Genomic DNA, 14,046 nt, shown 5'->3' on the forward strand with positions numbered 1-14,046 from the left:
CATCTTCACTTCTTCTGTTTTCAAAAACCATTAACTGTTTATCATATATATATATTCAACTGTTATCCACCAATTACTGTTGAGGCTCTGTACATACTTCTTCAATGGCCTCCACTCCATCCAGGTTAGGCTTTACAAGCTTTCCATTTACAGTCTTTATTTAAATTACTGTCAAATATAAACTGTGCATATATTAGTTTAGAACTACGTTTGAGTATAAACCCTAGGACAGTTAAACTATATATATATATATATATATTATAGGAATATGACCTAGGATTGAGAATGTCTTCCCGATGAAGGCTCTTTCCTAATTAGAGATCTGTAGTTCAAACCCCCAAGATGAATTATTCCCGGTGAAACGTCTTGGTAAAAACCTTAGAATCCAAAAATAGGACACATCCACCCAAAGAGGAATTATTCCCGGTGAAACCTCTTACCCATTTGCTTAGAGCCAAAATAAGTTCAAAACTACATAGCTTTCTCTTGTGCTATAACAAGGACCCTCGATGACCCTCGATTAGCCTCCTCTTGGGCTTTGTACAAGGACCCACAGGCTTCTTAAAAGCATTTCCAGTTTCCTCTTGAGCTTGTATACAAGGACCCATCAGGTTTCTTATAAACATAGGAACAGGTCTTTAGTCACCTTTTAACATACCCTGGTGAGTTTCTTCCAATTTAAACCAGACTTTAAACAAGCCAAGTTTGTCTCAATTTCACATTGAGTACACCTTTTTGGAATGAGAGACATGGACAGTCTCTGTCACCCTTATCTTCATTAATCTTCCTTAGCAGAGTCTAGGATCCATGTTTGCTTATCCTCAGTTAGTGTCAGCCTTCATCTTGGGCTTTAAACAAGAAGTCTCCACTAGATAATCTTTCTGTCCTTTCATTTTAACAAAACCCCTGGAAAGGGTTAGCCTCCAAATCATTTCTTTCATCTTAACAAAATCCCCTGGAAAGGGTTAGCCTCCAAATCATTTCTTTCATTTTAACAAAAACCCCTGGAAAGGGTTAGCCTCCAAATCATTGCTTTCATTTTAACAAAAACCCCTGGAAAAGGGTTAGCCTCCAAAATCACTTCTTCAAAAACCAAAGATTCATTTCTCTTAGGAGATAATTTCCCCAAAAGAGTCAAAACCCCTGGAAAGGGTTGAAGGATAGAAAAACACTTAGAAAGGGGGGGATTGAATAAGTGACTTTAAATCTTGAACGATAAAAATAAATGCACAAATATTTTTATCCTGGTTCGCTGTTAACGAAGCTACTCCAGTCCACCCCCGCAGAGATGATTTACCTCAACTGAGGATTTAATCCACTAATCGCACGGATTACAATGGTTTTCCACTTAGCCGCAACTAAGTCTTCCAGAGTATTCTGATCACAACCTGATCACTCCAGGAACAACTGCTTAGTTCACTCCTAAGACTTTTCTAGAGTCTACTGATCAACACGATCACTCTAGGCTTAGTTCACTCCTAAGACTTTTCTGCTCAGCCAACTGCCAAGACTTCCTGCTCAGCCAACTGCCAAGACTTCCTGCTCAGCCAACTGCCAAGACTTCCTGCTCAGCCAACTGCTAAGACTTCCTAGAGTATACTGATCAACTGATCACTCTAGTTCCTTACAACTTAATGTAATCTATTCAAGAGTTTACAAATGCTTCTTAAAAGCGATAATCACAACTGTGATATTTCTCTTACAATTTAAGCTTAATCTCACTAAGATATTACAACAGCAATGTAGTGAGCTTTGATGAAGATGAAGATTCTGAGTTTAGATTGAACAGCGTTTCAGCAAGTTAATTTGAATTGTCTTTATTCAGGATCGTTAACCTTGCTTCTCATCAGAACTTCATATTTATAGGCGTTGAGAAGATGACCGTTGAATGCATTTAATGCTTTGCGTGTTCCGTACAGCTTTGCATTTAATGTTATACGCTTTTGTCAACTACCTCGAGCCTTGTTCACGCTGTGTCTACTGACGTAGCCTTTAGTAGCTTTAACGTTCCTTTTGTCAGTCAGCGTAGTCTGCCACGTGTACTTCCTTCTGATCTGATGTTTGTGAATACGACGTTTGAATATCATCAGAGTCAAACAGCTTGGTGCAAAGCATCTTCTGATCTTCTGACCTTGAAGTGCTTCTTAGCGTGATACCATCTTCTGATCTTCAGTGCTTCTGATCTCATGTTCTTCTGATGCTTCCATAGACCCATGTTCTGATTCTGCTTCGACCATCTTCTGATGTCTTGCCAGACCATGTTCTGATGTTGCACGCTGAACCATTTGAGACACATCTTCTGAGCGCTGAATTATGCGTACTCTTTATATATATTTCCTGAAAGGGAAATTGCATTGGATTAGAGTACCATATTATCTTAAGCAAAATTCATATTATTGTTATCATCAAAACTAAGATAATTGATAAGAACAAATCTTGTTCTAACAATCTCCCCCTTTTTGATGATGACAAAAACATATATAAATGATATGAATTTGCGATCAGAAAGAGTAGACGGCAAAAGACAAATTACACAGCTATAGCGTAAGCATATGAATATGTCTCCCCCTGAGATTAACAATCTCCCCCTGAGATAAATAATCTCCCCCTGAAATAAATACTCGAAGAACTTTGATAAAAGACTTCCCTGATTATTTCGGTAGAGACGATCATATAAGCTTCTGCCTTCAGAGAATTCATAGCTTCTGACTTCTGCTTCCATTGGACAGCTTCAGAACTTGAATTTCTTTAGATCCTTAGAACACTCACAGCTTCTGACTTCTGCTTCCATTCAGGACAGCTTCAGAACTTGAATTACTGGATCTTTTAGAACATTCACATCTTCTGATTTCTGCTTCCCTCGGATAGCTTCAGAACTTTGAATGTCTACCAACATCACTTCATGCTAGATTTGTATCAGAACATTGTTGAATGTACCAGAGCATCATCTGAGCATCTCTACATCCTGAAATGTTACAGAACAAAAACTAAACGACAAAAGTCAGCATGAACGAGTTAGAACATAAAATGTATATTCAAATACATGATATGTATCAGAGCCAAATGTATTAGAGCATTTAGGCTAAAAACATGTATCAGAGCAAATAATGTATCAGAGCCATAACATTATATGTATCAGGGCAAATAGAATTTTGTCATAACAGGATAGACAATGATATTCAAATTCTATTATCAGTGCTTCTGATTCATTCTTCTTTCTTGCTTCTGATCTCTGAAGCTTGACAGCACTCAGCTTGCTTCAGTTTCCATGGTTTTGCTTCTAGTGTTTGCTTTGAAGATTCACTTCACTTCTCTGTACCTGCAAAACACTTAAACCATATAGAACTTGCAGTTCTTGTTAGTGAATGTGTGGGAGCCTTTACCCAGCAACTGATAGATTTAATCAAATCATTTATCATTTATCTTTCTCCCCCTTTTTGTCATAACATCAAAAAGAATATATAAAAAAAAATCAGATGTATAAAACGACAAAAGAAAACATTTACTGGAATGTAAAACACAAAGAAACTTTTTCATTGATCATCAAAAGATATTACAAAAGGTTCCTATGTTTAACAAGATGAGAAACATTCCTAGTAAATACAAAACAAGCAGAAGCAGCAAGGAAAAGAAAACTACAAAGTAGAATTTCCAAAGAGGAAATGACTACAAAAATAAAAAAATACAACATTCGGTCAAGAAACTCAACATAGAAGTTGAGTATATCTTCCCACAACTCAAGAAAGTCTTCTGTCTTTGGATGAAAGTTGATAACAACATCAAAGAAGGATCTGACTTGAGAGGTATTAGAAGAGCCATCCCGAGATGCACAGAGAACTGTCGCCTATGAGTCATGGAGCTTCAACAGACTTAGGGTGAATCGCTAGGTTTTGAGAGAAGAAATGAAAAACGAGAGAGAGAGAGAGAGAGAAAAAAAAACTTTAAGAGGAAAACAAAGAGATAGGAAACCGAAAACCATTTTGAAGAGTATGTAAAGGAAAATAAAATGAAACGAATGATGAAAAGCATTTAATGTTACGTGACGTGAGGAGAGATAATAAAGACGAATGAGGTGACTAGCACAGTTACCTATGGTCGGCGTCCCTTCAACTGCACGCGCGCTTATCCATGAATAGTAACAACAGGTTTACCATCCCGAGATAGAACGTAACAGCTGTTTTGCTTTAAAAGAGGTTCTGAATCAACTTAGACAATGAAACGTTAGTAATAACCGAATCATAATTTCTAAAAGATTTCAATCAGAACTTCTAAAAAAAATTGTTCCACATTCATTTCAGAAGATACTCATACATGAGAACTTCTCATCTTCTCATTCTGGGCATAAATCCATACTGATGTTCTTCAGAATGAACTTAAACCTATCTTCAGCCAGGGGTTTTGTAAAGATATCAGCCCATTGATGGTCTGTATCAACAAAGTTTAAAGAAATAACACCCTTCTGAACATAGTCCCTTATGAAATGATGTTTTATCTCAATATGTTTAGCTTTTGAATGAAGAATAGGATTCTTAGATAAACATATAGCAGAAGTATTATCACAGAATATAGGAATGTTACTCTCAAATATCTGATAATCTTCTAACTGACTCTTCATCCAGAGCATCTGTGTGCTACAACCAGCAGCAGCGACATATTCTGCTTCTGTTGTTGATAGAGCAATAGTTGCTTGCTTCTTGCTGTACCAGGAGATCAAATGACTTCCAAGAAATTGGCAACTTCCTGAAGTACTTTTTCTTTCAATTCTGTCTCCAGCATAGTCAGCATCGCAGAATCCTACTAAGTTGTATTCTTTAGATTTTCTATAAACTAAACCAACATTAGTAGTACCTTTCAGATACCTTAGAATCCTCTTAACAGCAGTTAAATGAGATTCTCTAGGATCTGATTGGAATCTAGCACACAAACAAACACTGAACAGAATGTCAGGTCTAGAAGCAGTCAGATATAGAAGAGATCCAATCATACCTCTGTATAGCTTCTGATCTACCTTCTTACTTACCTCATCCTTACCTAGGATGCATGTTGGATGCATAGGAGTTTTGGCTTCTTTGCAGTCTAGAAGATTAAACTTTTTCAGAAGTTCCTTCACATACTTGGTCTGGTGAACATACGTTCCTTCTGATGTTTGATTTATTTGTATTCCAAGGAAATACTTGAGTTCTCCCATCATGCTCATTTCAAACTCAGCCTGCATAGACTTAGCAAACTCCTTTCCAAGTGTAGCATTAGATGTTCCAAAAATAATATCATCTACATATATTTGACAAATTAAAATATCCTTTTCAAAGGTTTTACAAAAGAGAGTAGTGTCCACTTTTCCTCTAGTGAAACCATTATCCAGAAGGAAAGAACTTAAGCGTTCGTACCAAGCTCTGGGAGCCTGTTTCAATCCATACAATGATTTCTTAAGTTTAAAAACATGATTAGGAGACATAGAGTCTTCAAAACCAGGAGGTTGATGGACATAAACTTCTTCATCTATATAACCATTTAAGAAGGCACTCTTAACATCCATCTGATAGAGAGTAATGTTATGTTGAGTGGCAAAAGAAATTAATAGACGAATAGACTCTAACCTGGCCACTGGTGCAAAGGTTTCTGTGTAGTCAATCCCTTCTTGCTGACTATAACCCTGAGCCACCAGTCTGGCTTTGTTCCTTACCACTTCGCCTTTCTCACTGAGCTTGTTTCTGAAGACCCATTTTGTACCGATTATATTGAATCCATCTGGTCTAGGAACAAGATCCCAAACATCATTCCTTGTAAACTGATTTAGTTCTTCTTGCATAGCAATTATCCAGTCTGGATCTTCTAGAGCATGATCAACAGAAGTTGGCTCGATCAAAGATACAAGACCTAATTGACAGTCTGCATTGTTTCTAAGGAATGCTCTTGTTCTGATTGGATCATTCTTCTTTCCAAGAATGACATCTTCTGAATGACCAGAGATGAGTCTGGATGATCTTCTGACAGATGGTTCTTCAGAAATACTTAGATCCTCCAGAGAAGCTGATACTTGATCTTCAGATTCTTTGCTTCTGAGAAGCTCTGCTTCTGATGCGTTGCTTCTTGGCTCAACAACTTCTGATATGTCAATATCACAACCTGCAAAATTATCAACTTGCTTTGGTTTTTCAGAACCAAACTTATCATCAAACCTGATATTGATTGATTCTTCTACAACCAATGTTTCAGTATTGTATACTCTGTAGCCTTTTGAGCGTTCAGAATATCCAAGAAGGAAACACTTTTGAGCTTTGGAATCAAACTTACCAAGATAATCTTTAGTGTTCAGAATAAAGCACACACATCCAAAAGGATGGAAATATGAAATGTTGGGCTTTTTATTCTTCCACAATTCATAGGGAGTCTTATTAAGAATAGGTCTGATAGAGATTCTATTCTGAATATAACATGCAGTGTTTATTGCTTCTGCCCAGAAATGCTTAGCCATATTGGTTTCATTGATCATGGTTCTGGCCATTTCTTGAAGAGTCCTATTCTTTCGTTCTACAACCCCATTTTGCTGTGGAGTTCTAGGACAAGAGAAATCATGGGCAATGCCATTTTCTTTGAAGAATTCTTCAAAGGGTCTGTTCTCAAATTCACCACCATGATCACTTCTGACCTTTATGATTTTACACTCTTTTTCAGATTGAATCTGAATGCAGAAATCAAAGAACACTGAATGAGTCTCATCCTTGTGTTTCAAGAATTTTACCCATGTCCAGCGGCTATAATCATCTACGATGACTAATCCATATTTCTTTCCTCTGACAGATGCTGTTTTGACTGGGCCAAACAGATCAATGTGCAAGAGTTCTAATGGCCTTGAGGTAGAAACAACATTCTTAGACTTGAATGCAGGTTTGGAGAACTTGCCCTTCTGACATGCTTCACAAAGAGCATCTGATTGGAATTTCAAATTAGGGAGTCCTCTGACAAGATTCAGTTTGTTAATCTGAGAGATCTTTCTCAAACTAGCATGACCTAATCTTCTGTGCCAGACCCACTGCTCTTCAGAAACAGACATAAGACAAGTCACCTTCTGACTCATAAGATCTTGCAGATCTGTCTTATAAATGTTGTTCTTCCTCTTGCCTGTAAATAGGATTGAGCCATCCTTCTGATTTACAGCCTTGCAAGACTTTTGATTGAAGATTATATCATAACCATTGTCACTTAATTGACTGATAGATAAGAGGTTATGAGTTAATCCTTCTACAAGAAGTACATTAGAAATGGAAGGAGAGTTACCAGACTTTATAGTTCCAGAGCCAATTATCTTGCCCTTCTGATCTCCTCCGAACTTGACTTCTCCTCCAGACTTAAGCACCAGGTCTTGGAACATAGACCTTCTTCCTGTCATGTGTCGCGAGCATCCAGAGTCCAGGTACCATGACATGTTGTGCTTTGTCCTTCTTGCAGCCAAGGATATCTGCAATAGGAATAATCTTATCCTTAGGTACCCACATCTTTTTGGGTCCTTTCTTGTTAGATTTTCTCAAGTTCTGATTGAACTTGGGTTTAACATTGTAAGCAATAGGAGGAACAGCATGATAATTCTTAATGTGAGTTTCATGATATTTCCTAGGTTGTGTCACATGCTTCTTAGTGTGTGTTATGTGAAAACTTTGTGCATGTGAGGTGTGCCTAATATCATGAGAGTGGCCATACTTGAACTGATCATACAATGGCTTGTATGTAATTTTCATTTCATCAACAGGTTCAAGTTTGTATGGGGTTTCACCCTCATAACCAATGCCAACTCTTTTGTTTCCAGACACAGCATATATCATAGAAGCTAGCTGACTTCTGCCAATACTTCTAGATAAGAACTTTCTGAAACTTAAATCATATTCTTTCAGAATATGGTTCAGACTAGGAGTGGATTTTTCTGAATCAGAAGGAGATCCAACATTATTGGATAATTTTAAAAGTTTTTCTTTTAATTCAGAATTCTCCAACTCAAGCTTCTTTGTTTCAAATTCAAATTGCTTTTTCAGCTTTTTGTATTTGAGACTAATCTGAGACTTGAGTTCCAGAAGTTCAGTTAGACCGGAAACTAACTCATCTCTAGTAAGTTCAGAAAATACCTCTTCAGAATCTGATTCTGATGTAGATTCTGATCCGTCATCTTCTGTCGCCATCAGCGCACAGTTGGCCTGCTCATCTTCTGAATCATCTTCTGACTCATCCCAGGTTGCCATAAGACCTTTCTTCTTATGAAACTTTTTCTTGGGACTTTCCTTCTGAAGATTTGGACATTCATTCTTGTAGTGTCCAGGCTCATTGCATTCATAGCACATGACCTTCTTCTTGTCAAATCTTCTTTCATCAGAAGATTCTCCACGTTCAAATTTCCTTGAACTTCTGAAGCCTCTGAACTTCCTTTGCTTGGTCTTCCAGAGTTGATTTAGCCTTCTGGAAATCATGGACAGTTCATCTTCTTCTTCAGATTCTGATTCTTCAGGATCTTCTTCTCTGGCCTGAAAAGCGTTAGTGCATTTCTTGATATTTGATTTTAATGCAATAGACTTACCTTTCTTTTGAGGCTCATTTGCGTCCAGCTCTATTTCATGACTTCTCAAGGCGCTGATAAGCTCTTCCAGAGAAACTTCATTCAGATTCTTTGCAATCTTGAATGCAGTCACCATAGGACCCCATCTTCTGGGTAAGCTTCTGATGATCTTCTTCACATGATCAGCCTTGGTGTATCCTTTGTCAAGAACTCTCAATCCAGCAGTAAGAGTTTGAAATCTCGAAAACATCTTTTCAATGTCTTCATCATCCTCCATCTTGAAGGCTTCATACTTCTGGATTAAGGCAAGAGCTTTTGTCTCCTTGACTTGAGCATTTCCTTCATGAGTCATTTTCAAGGACTCATATATGTCATAGGCCGTTTCCCTGTTAGATATCTTCTCATACTCAGCATGAGAGATAGCATTCAGCAAAACAGTTCTACATTTATGATGATTCCTGAAAAGCTTCTTTTGATCATCATTCATTTCTTGCCTTGACAGCTTTACGCCTCTGGCATTTACAGGATGTTTGTAACCATCCATCAGAAGATCCCATAGATCACCATCTAGACCCAGAAAGTAACTTTCCAGTTTATCTTTCCAGTATTCAAAGTTTTCACCATCAAATACCGGCGGTCTAGTATAACCATTGTTACCGTTGTATTGCTCAGCAGAGCCAGATGTAGATGCAGGTGTAGGTATAGTCCTTTCACTTTCATCAACCATCTTTTAAATGAAGCGTTTTTCTCTTCCTGAATCTTTTCTAAACACGGTTAAGTGCTTGCACCTTAGAACCGGCGCTCTGATGCCAATTGAAGGATAGAAAAACACTTAGAAAGGGGGGGATTGAATAAGTGACTTTAAATCTTGAACGATAAAAATAAATGCACAAATATTTTTATCCTGGTTCGCTGTTAACGAAGCTACTCCAGTCCACCCCCGCAGAGATGATTTACCTCAACTGAGGATTTAATCCACTAATCGCACGGATTACAATGGTTTTCCACTTAGCCGCAACTAAGTCTTCCAGAGTATTCTGATCACAACCTGATCACTCCAGGAACAACTGCTTAGTTCACTCCTAAGACTTTTCTAGAGTCTACTGATCAACACGATCACTCTAGGCTTAGTTCACTCCTAAGACTTTTCTGCTCAGCCAACTGCCAAGACTTCCTGCTCAGCCAACTGCCAAGACTTCCTGCTCAGCCAACTGCCAAGACTTCCTGCTCAGCCAACTGCTAAGACTTCCTAGAGTATACTGATCAACTGATCACTCTAGTTCCTTACAACTTAATGTAATCTATTCAAGAGTTTACAAATGCTTCTTAAAAGCGATAATCACAACTGTGATATTTCTCTTACAATTTAAGCTTAATCTCACTAAGATATTACAACAGCAATGTAGTGAGCTTTGATGAAGATGAAGATTCTGAGTTTAGATTGAACAGCGTTTCAGCAAGTTAATTTGAATTGTCTTTATTCAGGATCGTTAACCTTGCTTCTCATCAGAACTTCATATTTATAGGCGTTGAGAAGATGACCGTTGAATGCATTTAATGCTTTGCGTGTTCCGTACAGCTTTGCATTTAATGTTATACGCTTTTGTCAACTACCTCGAGCCTTGTTCACGCTGTGTCTACTGACGTAGCCTTTAGTAGCTTTAACGTTCCTTTTGTCAGTCAGCGTAGTCTGCCACGTGTACTTCCTTCTGATCTGATGTTTGTGAATACGACGTTTGAATATCATCAGAGTCAAACAGCTTGGTGCAAAGCATCTTCTGATCTTCTGACCTTGAAGTGCTTCTTAGCGTGATACCATCTTCTGATCTTCAGTGCTTCTGATCTCATGTTCTTCTGATGCTTCCATAGACCCATGTTCTGATTCTGCTTCGACCATCTTCTGATGTCTTGCCAGACCATGTTCTGATGTTGCACGCTGAACCATTTGAGACACATCTTCTGAGCGCTGAATTATGCGTACTCTTTATATATATTTCCTGAAAGGGAAATTGCATTGGATTAGAGTACCATATTATCTTAAGCAAAATTCATATTATTGTTATCATCAAAACTAAGATAATTGATAAGAACAAATCTTGTTCTAACAAGGGTTAGCCTCCAAAGTCAATTAATAAAAACCTGTTTAAAAGAATAAAATCCCTGGAAAGGGTTAGCTTCCAAAAATCATTCTCTTCAAAAGATAAATTCACCAGCTGAGTCAAAATCCCTGGAAAGGGTTAGCTTCCAAAAATCATTCTTTTCAAAAGATAAATTCACCAGCTGAGTCAAAATCCCTGGAAAGGGTTAGCTTCCAAAAAATCAGTCTTTTAATAAATAAATCCTTCAATAGAGTCAAAATCCAACAAAAAATAGTTAGCATCAACCTTGGGCATTGTACAAGGCAGATAATAGAGTCTCCCCAGTGAGTCCTTCATTGTTCAGTAGCCACAACCTTGGACTTTGTACAAGGCAGATATACCATATTTTATGTGTCAAAGATTCCTAACATCTAGGATCTTTTCCCTATTAGAGTCATCCATACTCAGTTTATTTAAGAGTCCGCCACAACCTTGGGCTTTGTACAAGGCAGAAAATAATGTTTTCCCTAGTTAGAGTCAGCCTCAATTCAGGTCTTTGTACAGAACACCAAATAAAAACCATCAAAATAAACACTCCCCAAGTAGAGTCAGCCTCAATTCTGGGCTTTATACAGAACACCAAAACTCCTTGTAATTAATCCCCAGTGGAGTTTTCTCCCAGAGTCATAATAATAATTAATCAATCAAAAAGCCTCAAGCTTGGGCCTCATACAAGCCAGTTAAAGATCAAATCTTTTATACAGTAGATAGACATAGCTTATCTCTACAGAGAGATCTTTCCTCTATCTCACCACATTCAAACAAACAAACATTACATTTCATTTTAATCAAGTCTCCCATTTAGGATTTTGAAAGGCATGAGCTGGCAGTAAAACCCAGACATGTGGTAACTTTCCCTAATTTGGATGAGCATCTTTCTTTCATTTAAGAGGCATTTGACTGGTATACTTGCACATACACAAGTAAGGTCCCCCTCTTGAATGAAATGAATTCAGTTATTCTGTCACTCTTTTAATGTTAGTGGTGGAATAGTAGAAATACCTCTCTATAAAGATGACTTCATGTCTCTTTACTGTAAACAGAGATTTAATTCAAGCTTCAACCTTGAGCTTCAAGCAAGGCACCCAAAAACAATTAATAATTAATTAGTTCCCCGAACTACATTAAGCTCTGACTTCCATTAGGGATATGTAGGCATGAGGTTCACAAGGAATCTCAGCGAGCTAATAAAATACCAAAAATAGTCAGTCAGTCTGTCTGTCTTTCTTTTATTCAATTCAATTCCTTCTCCTAACACAAAGGAGAAACTTTCCCAATAATCATTAGCAGCACAAACACATTTAGACACAGAGAAGGTTCCTGTAGAGTACTACAGATATGTAGGGTGTTTAAACACTTCCCTATGTATAACCGACCCCCCGGACTCCAGAATTTCTAGTCTAGGTGAAATCCCCACACTTAGCAAACTCCTAGGGTTTAGTTGAGATCTTTTTTCCCCTTTCCTACTCGTAGGACAAATAAGAAAGTTCGTGTGATATCGTAGGAAGAACTGAAATAAAATTCCTCCCACCACGGGCGCATTCTCCTTCCAAATTTCGCGTGAAGGGTCTAGCGTGCCGTCCTCCCAAGTGAAACGGGGAGGTAAAAAAAAACGACCACCACACCCTGAATATTCAGCGGCCTCTATGTTGAAATCCCCAATTCTCTCTCAATTGCAAGTTCCCTCCTTACTTCTTCCTCCAATTCCATCCTCCACAAAAAATGATCGCAAATCGAATCACAATCTGAAATATAAATAATCAACAAAACAACAACTCTGTAATAGAGAATCGAACAAAAGAGGAATTTGAAAAATGTGTGAATACTTGCCTTACCGGATTCGTCGACGGAAATGATAGAACAATAGTGAAACTCCACAGTTGCTGCAGAACTCGACCACCACCAGTGTGAGTGGCAACAGCAAATGTCCATGCCTCCGTTCCAGTCATCGTAAATTCGTGATCACCGACCATTCTCGACAAACCGCTTGTCCTTCCACTTGTCAGCAATAAATAACAAACTTTTCTATATTCCAATCACCGTCACATCATCTCAGCAGCCATATACATCAAGCTAACTGGTGTCTAAATTAAAAAACAAAGCCCATGATGAGGTGTCGTAATTTGCAAGGAAGGCAGCACAGGCACCAAAGCTTGTCTTGTAAAGATGTACCTACGATTACATTAACAAATAAAATCAAATGAATGTTCAACATATTAGTAATTTGGCTTTTTTTATAAGAACCACCTCGACATTGTCTTTACCTCTAGGTTTTTTCCAGGCCATGACACTGTCGGATCCACTGACACTAAAGCTGATTTGCATTGCTTTATTTCTCTATGTAAATTTCTTAGAAGCCCCCATTTTGGTTCATTTGTAAGTCCTGATATAATGGTAGAGTTGAACAAACAAACATCAATATATTTAACTATCGCCATTCGAAGCATGTAAGCGATTTAAACTTTAATACTGCATATCGTATTCATCGATAGGAGCATCGTAGTCATAGCTTGTGGCCACAATACTTAAAACTATATACCATTTGGTTCTGAGTTGTGTCTTTAGTAAAATGATACACGTGGATTAGATGATCAAATGAAGAAAATAGAAAGAAGCAAATAATTCAAGACAAACAACACAACCTGACCTTGGTTCCTTCAAACCGACCAATGTGCTCAATCATAGTAAGGGCATCAGCCATTATCTGGACGGGATGGTTGTAGTCTGTCAAACCATTGATGACAGGGACCGTTACATATTTGGCAAAATCAAGTATGTCCTGCGATTAATTAAAATGAAAAGGGGGATAAACCAAAGTAATTGCTTATTAGCAGAAAGTCTCGCAATTTCAAAGTAGCCACTCCCATTTTGATACTGCACACACCAAAATTGCGATGTCACATTCATTCTTCAAAATAGTAAAAGTCAATAATTGCTTCGATCAGGGTGCGAATGGAAGCTTGTTGACAGATCCGCAAATTGTTGTTCGTGAATCTGATGTCGCAACCGTGCTTTTCTGGTGATGTCGTTGTATATCAGGTTACAATCGTGTGGGAGATGACGATGAATCGTACAACTTCTCCCGCGTGTGTTGAGTTGTGAGCGGAAGAAGTTGTACGATTTGTTTAATTTGCTGTTGAAGATTTGTTACCGATGACGGTGCTCCGCACGTTGTGAATCTGTTGCGGTCCAATGATGAATTTGTGGTGATGAGGGTTGATGAAAGGTTGTGTGAAGTACTGAGTATTTGAATTAGGGTTAGAATTTGGGGAAGATGAATGTGGAGAGTAGTAACCGCTGGAAGTTTGTAACGTGAAATGAATTGATGAAGAGAATTCGGAGGAAGTTTGTAACGTGAAATGAATA

The 14,046-nt window shown here is 38.0% G+C and overlaps 1 long non-coding RNA gene across 1 annotated transcript; it reads right to left on the reverse strand.

Moving 5' to 3' along the window:
• Positions 1-12,347: 12,347 nt before the first annotated feature.
• Positions 12,348-14,046, reverse strand: LOC131656250 (uncharacterized). Its single transcript, XR_009300041.1, has 3 exons — positions 13,328-14,046; positions 12,945-13,063; positions 12,348-12,852 (listed from the first exon to the last, which is right to left on the reverse strand). It is a non-coding gene; the product is annotated as an uncharacterized LOC131656250 (long non-coding RNA).

This window comes from Vicia villosa, linkage group LG3 (genome assembly GCF_029867415.1).
Source record: "Vicia villosa cultivar HV-30 ecotype Madison, WI linkage group LG3, Vvil1.0, whole genome shotgun sequence".
Classification (NCBI taxonomy): Eukaryota; Viridiplantae; Streptophyta; class Magnoliopsida; order Fabales; family Fabaceae; genus Vicia; species Vicia villosa.